The following is a 13,484-nucleotide window of genomic DNA, read 5'->3' as shown; positions in this document are numbered from 1 at the left end:
AGGCTCGAGGGGCCATCTGAGAGGACCGCGTTGACCCGATCCGGATTCGAGCAACGGTTACATGAGTGTTTTTATTCGAAACAATTATTTCTACTAATATCATTATTAATATTGACATTATTATTTATTATTGTTATTAAGAATATTATTAGTAAAAAATTAGTATTTTTTCATTCTTATAATTTTTGATTATTCATATATATATATATATATATATATATATATATATATATATATAATATGATAATTTTTTTTCTATAAATATTAATATTATACTATGAATATTAATATTATTATAGTGATAATAACAATAATATTAAATATTATTGTTATTAATATGATTATTTCAGTTCAGTTCAGTTCAATTCAGTTCACCTCTAAAAAGGTGAGAAAGAACAGAGCCTTAATCTTTTAGTTATAGGGGATTATCATTAAATAAATAAATATGTCTTGTTTGTGACCCGTCTTAAGCCCGTGACCTCTCACAAGTCACATCCCTTCTCCGACTAGCCCTCCTACTTGCTTTTGTGAGAGGTCTTTTTGAAGAGAGGGATTTTGTCCGTCTTCAATGAGGATTTGTTTAAATATAGTCACTAACTCACTATTGGTTTAAAGAACTGATCAATCCAAAACCCGGTATAACGTTTCAATACTGAATATATTAGACAAAAAAATTGCTTACTCTTACGAATATAGCAAGATCTCTACAGTGAATTTGGTCAAGTTGTCATTTAATAATTGACCATCTCCACTTAAGAATAAACTTGATGAACAATTTGATCATCAACAGTAAATTTGGTCAAGTTGTCATTTAATAATTGACCATCTCCACTTTCGTTAATCTTTATCTCCACTTTCGTTAATCTTTATACCAAAAACCAAAGGACCAAAAATAAACATGTATAAAAAGGCGTTAATTTAACCCATTTCGGACGCTAATCAGATCCGAAACGTATATTAAACTGACTTTTTAAACCCACCCACTTGACCCGTTTGACAACAGGTCTAGTACTAGTATGTAGTTTCCCGCTTTTGACATTAAAAAAAAAAAGGGAAAAGGGAAAAATGATACTTGATGGCCAAGGTGTGTACGGGTGAAGCTCATGAGTTTAGAATTTGCAGAGAGTAGAGAGCAGAGAGAAAGAGAGAGGGGAAGAAAAAGAAAGAAATTAAACCCGTAAGAAAAATTAAACCCATATTTTCGAAATCCGAACACAAACGTAGTAATGGCAGGGATGGGGGAGAAGCTTCGTGAATTCAACTCAGGGGGAGCCACCCATCTAACTCCATGAAACTGGACTTGTGAAAGTTATGTCTTAAAAATGCTGAAAAAACATGTTTTGATGCATGGAATCTGTAAATAAGTGGTGAATGAACCTATGTTAACATCGTTCCCGTATCGTAAGGTTTAGAATTGGGTTCAGTAGCTTTTTTTGGTGGTGCTTGACTGCTGAGTTATGACTCACAGTAGGTTTAGAAGACGTGGGAGCATCATCGATAAGCTTTAAGTATATGGTATCCCCAATTTTCAAGGGGGCTTCCTGCATCTTCTATAAAATATAATTAAAAGGTTACCCTAAAATGACTAATAAACGCCACGTAGATAAAGCCACGTAGAATCCAAAAATGCCACGTAAATGTGAGCATGAAAACTCATTGCCACGTAATTGTCTTATTATATAGATTTAATTCATTTTTTTATAAATTAATTTAATTTATGTAACCCTTACAAATTTACATCAAAATTTCATAATTTATAATCAATATTGACATTTTAATTGAACTTTTGTAATAAAAACATGTTAATAAATGTCATAATTTATAATTAAAATTGGCATTTTAATTGAAATTTTGGTAATAAAACATGTTAATAAATTAAAACTTTTCATATTACTTAACATGCACCCACCATTTTTATTAACACTTTTTCCTATTTAATTCATTTTTTTAATTAAACATTATAATCTATAAATATTATTAAAAGGCTAGCCTAAAAAAGCCACGTAGACAATGCCACATGGGATGAAAAAAAGCCACGTACACAATAACAATGTGACTTGGCAAACTAATATGACATTGATTATCCAATTTATTATTATATTGCATTAATTTAAAATACTTATTTCCTTTAAAAATTCATCCATATTCCATTAGCTTTAAATTTAATTAACTAAAAAAACTACAATAAAAAAATACGCATTAATTATAAGTTATAATTTCAAGATATTTCATATGAAATAGTATTATATGTGTTCGAAAAAAAAAACTGAATACATAAGAAATTAAGAACGAAGATGAATAAATGAAGTTGAAAACAAAAAAAAAAATTGTATTGTCACTAATTCTCTACTTTTTTTTAAAGGCATTAATTCACTATTGTTGTTACTATAACTTTGTTGTATATAGAAGAAGTTTTACAGAACTACTTAATCGACAAATGAGTAATAAAGATCATATAAAATATTTTCTTAGGAAAATATAAAATATATGGAAAAGAAAATATTTATTTAATTTAAGTAATTTACAAACAAATTTTCTAAATACTTAAGTGAAATTAAACACTAATAATAGAATTTTAAAAGGGTAGTAATACCGTGTATGTAGTTCATGAAATTATTTCCCGTAAAGGATAAAGTTTTGGAAAATATAAAATATATGGAAAAGAAAATATTTATTTAATTTAAGTAATTTGGAAACAAATTCTGTAAATACTTAAGTAAATCTATACAATATAGTTAAAAGGTTAGATTAAAGCATTTAATTTAATTTCACATGGCATTAGCATTTAATCTTTTATAACCCATTAATTTCTATTATTTTTATTGATTATTTAATTATTTATTAATTATTATTAGATTATTGGTTATTTGATATAATTCTTAAAAAAAATGAATGATTACTAAAAGTCCTTACAAAAATGTCATTACATATTGTGTAACATACAAATAAAGAAAATCAAAAGACATCATTAATATTCTTAAATTAAATGTATATATTAAAGATGTGATGAGCTAAAAAAACCAAAAAAAGATGTAACTTACCAAAATTCACATAAAAGTTTCATAATTATAATTATATTTCACATTTTAATTGAAATTTTTGGAAGAGAACATAGATGTTAGTGAATCGGTTAAATTTTTTTCATATTAACACGGCTCATAAAATTAAAGTATACATTTATTTATTTCTGTAAAATTTATATAATAAATAGTATAAAAAGGCTAACATTGAGTACATTTTTAAATGACATGTGATATAATCACATGATTTCAAGAAGTCATATTTCAAGTCTCATCATCATAATTATTTTTTTTATGTCCCCTAATATTTATTCTTACAATTACAATATTAGAAAAAATTAAAGAAGACAATAAACTTTTTATCTTCTTCCACTTCAATACTTTATTCAATTCACCACAAGCATTTAACCATACTTTTCATCTTCATTCTCCATAACTCATTTCTCAAGTTTCTTTATAATGATTCATATTTTTAGTTTACCTTAAAACTTTTGATGATATTATGACTTCTTAATTACAATTTTTTTTCTTGAGATGATAATGTTTATTCCATGAGCACAACAATAGACATGCATTTTTATTATAATTTTTTATCAACCTACAACTCATTCGTTTTTCTCATGTTCTCTTTTCCATTATAAGATTTTACTATATTGGTCAAACTCATTTGATAATATTTTAAATATACCCGGTATATATATCTTATGCAATTTTATATTTCGTGTACAATTGATTTTGACATAATACTAATTTGTACAATTGATTGAATTTTCAGGAGCATGGCATACTTGGAGATCAATACGTGCAAATGACAATCGACAAGTATGTGGATTTTTTAAGAGGATGATGTTTCTCATTTTTTTCCTTTGGAATTTTTTTGGGAGATTTTCCTATTTTAATTATTAATACAAAACTCATTTGATAATATTTTACATATACTCGGTATATCTTATGCAATTTTGTATTTCGTGTATTGATTTTGGCATAATACTAATTTGTACAATTGATTGAATTTTCAGGAGCATGACATACTTGGAGATCAATACGTGCAATAACAATCGACAAATATGTGGATTTTTTAAGAGGTAGCATGATGTTTCTCTTTTTTTTTTTTTTCTTGGAATTTTTTTTTTTTGGGAGATATTCCTATTTTAATTATTAATACATGACAATTGGTGAGTACATAACACAATTTAAGAATTATCAATTTTTATATTTCAGATATTAGTTCAATATCAGTTAACACGATAGTTGATGTTGGAGGACGTGTTCATTTGGATGATCAAATCTGAAGCTCTTGAATGGAGTAATCACCATATTGAGGATGTATTTTTATGTCGTTGATCATTTTAATTGATATTAGCCTATCTATTTTTGTTCCAATAATTATGCTAAGGTTTTTAGCTTATTAGTTATTCTTGGCCTTTTAGTTGTAGTGATAGTATCGACACAACATTGACGGATAATTCTTACAAGAGAAAAAAAACCATCAAATGATAATTATATTTGAAATGGAGATACACGTATTCAATTACTATATTAGTTTTACTTCATTCACTTTTTTAGGCTATTTTTCTTTTAGCTATTGAAGGAGAAAAACTTGACCGCCTTTGGTAAATTGGCGGTTAAGAAACTCCTTAATCTCCGGAGCACCAATATCTTGAAGTTACATAATACAAAACCCATGTATAAGTATTAATCATGTATTTCTATATAAACAACTTATGTCCATATACATGTAATTAGACTATTTAATTTGAGTTGATGAATTGAGAATGCAAATCATTACTGAATTTACGAGTTAGCATAAATCATGAATCATCAGAGCAATGAGCAGCGTCATCCGTTCAACATATACATTCAAAAAAACTCTCTATTAAATGCCTAAATCCCATTAATTTACTAGGTTGTTAATAGAGGAGAAGAAGAGTTACTCATGATTAGATTTTTTTTGTATCTTTTACAAAGAACCACATTTTAGCGACAAATACAATGCCTCTATTCCCCACTAATCTCATATTATTATTATTGTTTATATTACCGTGTTATTATGTTCAATCTCATAATTTACATCCTATTTCATCGTCTGCAATGTTTTCAAATCAAAATATATTTTATACAAGTAGTATTAATAAAAAAAAGGGAATTTGTATAGGACCCGTGATTTTTCACGGGTTTCAAAACTAGTTCCAAATGTCAAAAATCAAGTCATCCTAGTGGCAATTGTGCATCTCAACTTTTTTAAAAAACTAGTTGTTGCGCCGCGCCCTCCCGTGCGCGGAGCCCCAATTCGGTTAAATCATTTATAAAAAAGACTAACTAAAATTCTGTTGAGATACCGTGCGTTGTCGTATAGAATAGAATGTTAATTATTTTGTCAATTTGGTCTAAACCATTTATCAGACATATCGGGAACCTTACTCCACTATTTTGGGTGGTCAAATTCATATAGGATGACTTAGGGATTGGAACGTACAATTTTACAGTTGGGTCATGAATTTGGACAGTGTGCAGCACTGTAAAGTCATAATAAAGGCACGATGATGCATGCTATACAGGATTAAGATGGGACAAAGTAAGGAATGTGTAAGGAAAAAAAGTAGGGTTTTGTAACACCCCCATACTCCAAGTGCCTTACCAGGACCACTCAGGTATGAAGACATCACCATCTCGGTCGCCCGAGGTATGATAATCAAATAGACAAAACAGAAACAACATTTATTAAAAGTAGTTTAATGAATAAATACAATCCTCGAAACCAAACTGAAAGTACAATACATTATTCCAAACTATCTGTTCTCAACTGAAATGTAAATAAATGCTAAACTACAGCGGAAGACTCTATCGTCATGTCGTGGCCATCCCGGCCTATCCCCGTACTCATCTCTATACTGTTCAATATCCGCTCACCATCCCCGAATGGATCACCGCAGGTTTACAAAACAACACCGGGTCAGTACTAATCACACAAACAATATAGACAAAGCAATAACAAGATACACAGGGCAATTTGAATCACACACACACACACACACACACCAACTCCCATCATCTCAATCCGATCGTCCACGGACCCCCGCCGATGGGGGACCGCAGCCGTTCCCACCTAAGCCCCGCTCATCGTACGAGCGATAACCCTGTCCATTAATGTGCACATCCCCTTTCGTGGCGGGTTCCACGAAGGGCGAAACTAGGCCGTGAAGTCACTCCATGCAAGTGACCCCACTCCGAGAACGCATCTCGAGAACCATAGACAACCAAGCACAATCACAATCACAATCACAATCATCATATCAAACAACTAACTACAAAGACATCACCAATACCCCATTATGGGACTAATACGAGTAGGAAATCCTACCTGGAAAGCACAACACGCAGACGGTATCTACAATTTGTATCAAAACGGCTCCTCTACGAATTCTCCTCCTACCATACAACACATAGATGCTACCATTCAAATACTACTCATAAAAACCCCAATTCCTAAATTAGGGTTTCATCAATCTTATCAAAACATTATAGAAATTATATTAAAAGCTTACCCTCGACGCAGGGAATCCAACGACGCGAACTACGATACAAACCGACCGTCGAACTCGGAATTGTCAAGAACGCGATTAGGAAGAAGACTAGTTGCTTTCTCTCTTAAACAGGTTTTAGGTTTTGTAAAAAGTGATTTAAAACAATTACGAATATGTTTAAATACCTTAATCGCGTAATTAACAAAACCCGAGAAAACTCCCCGTAAAAACCGGACACTCGATCGAGTACCCAAGGTACTCGATCGAGTACCCCCTTACTCGATCGAGTACCCCACCTACTCGATCGAGTACCCAACAGTCGAAACTATTTTATTCCGCAACTTGCCCTTACTCTGACGGAGTAAGGGCTACTCGATAGAGTACCCCAAGACATATAAATACGGAGTATTACAGTCTTCCCTCCTTAAAAGGAACTTCGTCCCCGAAGTTCAAACCACCACTAAACAAAGGTACTCCCATAAGCCTCCCGACTCGAAGGTCAAACAAAACACAACGTAAAACATGATACTAACCCCAACCTATCCCGACAAACATACCGACACAACCTATAAAAGGTGTATAAAACTCTTAAAAACTGCTCGCGATCATCTCCTACCCCCCTAAAAGAAACAAGGTTACGTCCCCGTAACCATACATACCTGATCAAAAAGGAAAGGGTAACGCTCTTTCATGATATCCTCTGCCTCCCATGTAGCTTCCTCAGTCTCGTGGTTGGACCAAAGGATCTTAAGCAAAACTGTCTCACCACTCCTGGTCTTTCTAACCTTTCGGTCTAGGATCTGCTTAGGCACCTCCAGATATGATAAAGACTCATCCAGCTCTAAGCTCTCTGCCTCCAACACATGTGACGGGTCACTCACATACTTTCGCAGCTGCGATACATGAAACACATTATGCACTCTTTCTAATGCAGCTGGTAATGCCAGACGATAAGCAACTTCCCCAACTCGCTCTAAGATCTCATAAGGCCCTATAAACTTCTGACTTAGCTTGCCTTTCTTCCCAAATCTCATTACTCCACGCATTGGAGACACTTTCAGAAGAACCTTGTCCCCAACCTGAAACTCTATGTCCCGACGATGTAGATCTGCATAACTCTTCTCGTCGATCCGGGTCGCTCTCATCCGTTCCCGATCATCTTAATCTGTTCCACCATCTCATGCACCATCTCTGGTCCTAAAACCACTTTGCCTCAAAGACTATCGTCCCAACAGATTGGACTCCTACATCTCCTCCCATACAAAGCCTCAAACGGTGCCATACCAATACTAGTGTGATAGCTGTTATTGTAAGAAAATTCTATCAAGTCCAACCTCTGCTCCCAGCTACCACCAAAATCCATCACACAAGCTCGCAACATATCCTCAAGGGTCTTGATTGTTCTCTCGTCGCCCATCGTCGCGGAGGATGAAATGTCTGTACTCATCTTCAAAGTCTGTTCCCAACGATTCCTGCAACTCCTTCCAAAACCTCGATATAAACCTCGCATCTCTGTCAGACACTATGTCCTTAGGGACTCCATGTAACTTAAGCACGTTCTTTCGATAGGCCATAGCCAGTTGTGCCTTAGTCCATGTATCTTTCATTGGAACAAAGTGAGCTGACTTGGTCAGACGATCCACTATCACCCAGATCATGTTGTTACCTTGTTGACTCTTCGGCAAACCCACAATGAAATCCATGGAAATGGATTCCCACTTCCACTCAGGCACCTCTAAAGACTGAATCTTACCTTGTGGTCTTCTCTGTTCCCCTTTAACTCTTTGGCATGTCAAATAACGGGACACGAACTCAGCTGTCTCTTTCTTCATCCCAGGCCACCAAAACGTTTTCTTCAAATCTTTGTAAAGCTTGTCTCCACCCGGATGCACTGAATATGGTGTGCAATGTGCCTCTGTCATGATTGTCTTTTTCAACTCCTCGTCATTAGGAACACACCACCTACCATCAAACCTCAAGCTACCATCTGTATGAATGGAAAACCGGGACACCGTCCCTTTTCTACTCGACTCTCCACTCCACTATCTTAGGATCCAAAGCCTGTTTATCCCGAATGTCATCATAAAACTCCATATGTACTGTCATATCACCCATGGCATCTCCTTTCTGCATCATATGTATTCCAAAGCTCGCTACCTCATCCCTCAGCCTCATCAAAGATAGAGCTGTACACAAGGAATGTACACTCTTCCTACTCAAAGCATCAGCTACAACGTTGGCCTTCCCTTCATGGTAGATGATTTCCATGTCATAGTCGCCAATCAACTCCATCCACCTCCTCTGTCTCATGTTCAACTCCTTCTGCGTGAAGATGTACTTAAGACTCTTGTGGTCAGAAAATTCCTTAAAGATTGCTCCATAAAGGTAATGCCTCCAAATCTTGAGAGCAAACACCACTGCACCCAACTCCAGATCATGAGTAGGGTAGTTCTCCTCATAAGGCTTCAACTGCCTAGAAGCATAGGCAATCACTTTACCATTCTGCATCAACACACATCCCAACCCATTCTTCGAGGCATCTGTATAAACCTCGAAATTCTCGCTCCCTTCAGGCAATGCGAGGACAGGAGCTGTGGTCAAACGCTCCTTTAATGTTTGGAACGCCGTCTCACAACTCTCATCCCAACGAAACCTGTTCTCTTTCCTCATCAACGCTGTCATCGGTCTAGCTATCTTGGAGAAATCTTTCACGAACCGTCTGTAGTATCCAGCTAAACCCAAGAAACTCCTCACCTCAAGCAACATTCTTCGGTGCTTCCCACTTTGTCTTTGCCTCAATCTTCGCCGGATCCACTGACTACCCCATCTTTAGAGATTACATGCCCAGAAAAGCAACTTTCTCTAACCGAACTCACACTTGGACAGCTTAGCATACAACTCATGATCCTCAAAGTCTGCAACACGATCCTCGGATGCTCCTCATGCTCCTCCTTAGTCTTAGAGTAGACTAAGATGTCATCGATAAACACCACCACGAATCGGTCCAAGAACTGTCTCGAAGATCCTATTCATCAAATCCATAAACACCGCCGGCGCATTAGACAACCCAAATGGCATCACCACATACTCATAATGGCCATACCTCGACGTGAAAGCTGTCTTCGGTATGTCCACCTCTCTAATCTTCACCTGATGGTACCCCGACCTCAAATCAATCTTAGAAAAGACCGTTGCACCGCTCAACTGATCAAACAGGTCATCTATCCTTGGCAAAGGATACTTGTTCTTTATCGTCACACGGTTCACTCCGGTAATCTATGCACGGACCTCAAACTCCCATCTTTCTTCTTCACGAAAAGAATGGTGCTCCCCAAGGCGATACACTTGGTCTAATGTATCCCTTCTCTATCAAATCGTCCAATCGCTTCCTAAGTTCCTCCATCTCCTTAGGACCCATACGGTACGGTGCCTTAGAGATTGGCCCCGTCCCCGGCTTCAACTCAACGGTGAAATCTATCTCCCTCTTCGGTGGCAACCCCGGAATCTCCTCGGAAAAACATCGCAAACTCTCCCACCTTTGGTATCTCGTCAAGCTATAGGGCTCTCTATCCGGTCATCTCTCACATGGCACAAAATCAGAGGACATCCCTTCCTCAGATACGACTTCAAGGTGACAGCTGCAATCAACTTGACTTTGGGTTTGACTAGAAACCCACGGTAAGACACACTAACACCCTTTGGACCTCTTAAGGACACTTTCTTTTGATGACAGTCTATCTTAGCTTTATACTTTCCTAACCAATCCATCCCAACTATCATCTCAAAACCATTAAAAGGAAATTCTAGCAAGTCTACAGGGAAATCGACTTGCCCAACTATCAAAGATGCATCTCTAAACAACCTCCCACACGATACGGACTCACCCGAAGGTATGAAAACTTGCTCCCTAACAGACTCATATACTCTCAAACCCAACTGTTTTACATGACTCGAAGACACAAACGACTGAGAAGCCCCCGAATCAAACAAAACAAAGGTAGGAACACCATTAACAAGAAATGTCTGGTGATAACGTGCGCATCTTCCTCGGTTGTCTTCTTGTCCATCATGAACAACTTGCCACACGGTCTGCCTTCCGCCCACCTCCCTGGACAAGATTGGCGATGCGATCGGCTTAGCACCCGACCCATGATTGTTATTGTTGTTGTTCATCGGTGTCTTCTGATAAGAATTACCGCCGTTGCGGTTGCCTCCACTCTGGTAGCTCGACCTCCCGGTTTGGCCATGATCCATCCGGGTCCATTGCTCGCAAAGCTCTGTGCAGGTCTCTGGAAAGATCCCGGTGCACTTGTGCACTCATGTCTCTTGTGGCCTACGCCACCACAACCAAAGCAGGTCACTCCCCAGCTATTGCTCACACTCCCACGGCCTCTCCCAAAGGAAGTTCCAAAGACTAAACCTGGACCCGAAGAAAATCCCTTAGATTGATTGTGGTTGCCTTTCTTGAAATTAGATTGGCCACCACCCTCGCTCTCAGACTTCCTCTTCTCTCCACCTGACCTCTCCTGAGCCATCTCCACTAGTCTCTCAGCTCTCCCAGCCCTCTCATACGCTTCCTTTACATCGGTAAGGACTCCCACGGGTAACTTATCCATAATTTTCGTGGTTAGCCCTCTCTCAAACCTCAAAGCCAGATTCTCCTCACTCAAACCCATATCCTCAAAGATATCTAGATTTCTCATTGAACGCTGTAGTACTCGACCACAGACATCTCAGATCAGTCATCTTAAACTTGTCGAACTCCTCTCTCAACTTACTTCTCACATGTTCTGGTACGAACTCCTTTCTCACAAACCCTACGAAACTCCTCCCAAGGTATAGCGGGTAACCCCTGGTTGGTATATATCTCCTTGGCACTCACTTTCACCGAATCCCACCACTTGCCCACTGCCTCCCTCGGATAGAATGCGGCTGATCCACTCTCATCTCATCGGGACGGCGAACTAAATCTAGTATGTTCTCCATCTCCCTCAGCCAACTATCAAGAAGGTTAGGCTCCTCAACTCCCTTGTACTCCTTCGGGTTAAACCTCGCAATATAGAGGCTGACTTTAGCATGGTCAACCTCCTTCTCCTTACTCTTATCCTTGTCCTCATTCACTCTCTTCAGGGTCTCAGTAAGAGCATCCTGGTGCTCTAACATCTTGACGATGTCGTCCGTAGTCATAAGCTCTGCTCTCGCGTACAAAGCATTTCTCTTGGGCGGCATCTTGAAGCTATATAAGAAAGGGTAAACATAAACACACGTACTAAACCTCAAAACACGAGAACGCGCGCCCTTAACCTACTCGATCGAGTATCCAAACCCACTCGATCGAGTAACGGGCTACTCGATCGAGTGCCCCATGTACTCGATCGAGTACCCAAACTCAAGAACCAAACAGACCTTCTGATCTCTAACCCACTCGATCGAGTATCTAGGCTACTCGATCGAGTGATTTTCTACTCGATCGAGTACCCCTAGTTACTCGATCGAGTGCCCCAAAACGCGATTCTGGACTCAAAATCGTCAAAAACCTACCCGATCGAGTCAGCCTCACTCGATCAAGTACCACCCATACGTAAGAGCTACCCGCATATTATGTCATATACTAACATGCTAACTGTATAAATCACATTATATCATAACAATCATGCTATTAATTGCCACGTTGTAAAACATTCCATCATGCTATCATTCCATCAACAATGTCTATATATATATAACATCACTTTTCTTTTATCTCACCAACTTCCAATTCGAACATCCAACCATCAACACATTCCATCACATTATTACGTAAGTTACTTAGCACACATATGACTCAACACACATTTCCCCCATGTGACCGGTTCAAAGTTGTAGGGCGACCCCCGCGACTTTAGGACGTCTCCCAAGCCTTTGCACTAGCTCCTACAACTTCTACCCCGGGTTCATTTTAATTGACTCCCTATGTTCATTAAGTTCATTGGTTACAGGTTTCAGGATCGTCGCTCTGATACCATTTGTAACACCCCCATACTCCAAGTGCCTTACCAGGACCACTCAGGTATGAAGACATCACCATCTCGGTCGCCCGAGGTATGATAATCAAATAGACAAAACAGAAACAACATTTATTATAAGTAGTTTAATGAATAAATACAATCCTCGAAACCAAACTGAAAGTACAATACATTATTCCAAACTATCTGTTCTCAACTGAAATGTAAATAAATGCTAAACTACAGCGGAAGACTCTATCGTCATGTCGTGGCCATCCCAGCTATCCCCGTACTCATCTCTATACCTGTTCAATATCTGCTCACCATCCCCGAATGGATCACCGCAGGTTTACAAAACAACACCGGGGTCAGTACTAATCACACAAACAATATAGACAGCAATAACAAGATACACAGACAACTGAACTGTCACACACACACACACACACACACACACCAACTCCCATCATCTCAATACTGACTGTCCACTGGACCGCCGCCGATGGGGGACCGCAGCCGTTCCCACCTAAGCCCCGCTCATCGTACGAGCGATAACCCTGTCCATTAATGTGCACATCCCCTTTCGTGGCGGGTTCCACGAAGGGCGAAACTAGGGCGTGAAGTCACTCCCGCAAGTGACCCCACTCAGCCGAGAACGCATCTCGAGAACCATAGATAACCAAGCACAATCACAATCACAATCACAATCATCATATCAAACAACTAACTACAAAGACATCACCAATACCCCATTATGGGACTAATACCGAGTAGAAATCCTACCGGAAAGCACAACACGCAGACGGTATCTACTGTTTGTATCAAAACGGCTCCTCTATGAATTCTCCTCCTACCATACAACACATAGATGCTACCATTCAAATACTACTCATAAAAACCCCCAATTCCTAAATTAGGGTTTCATCAATCTTAACAAAACATTATATAAATTATAT

This window comes from Silene latifolia, chromosome 5 (assembly GCF_048544455.1).
Source record: "Silene latifolia isolate original U9 population chromosome 5, ASM4854445v1, whole genome shotgun sequence".
NCBI lineage: Eukaryota > Viridiplantae > Streptophyta > Magnoliopsida > Caryophyllales > Caryophyllaceae > Silene > Silene latifolia.
Note: the sequence above shows the minus strand (reverse complement) of the source record.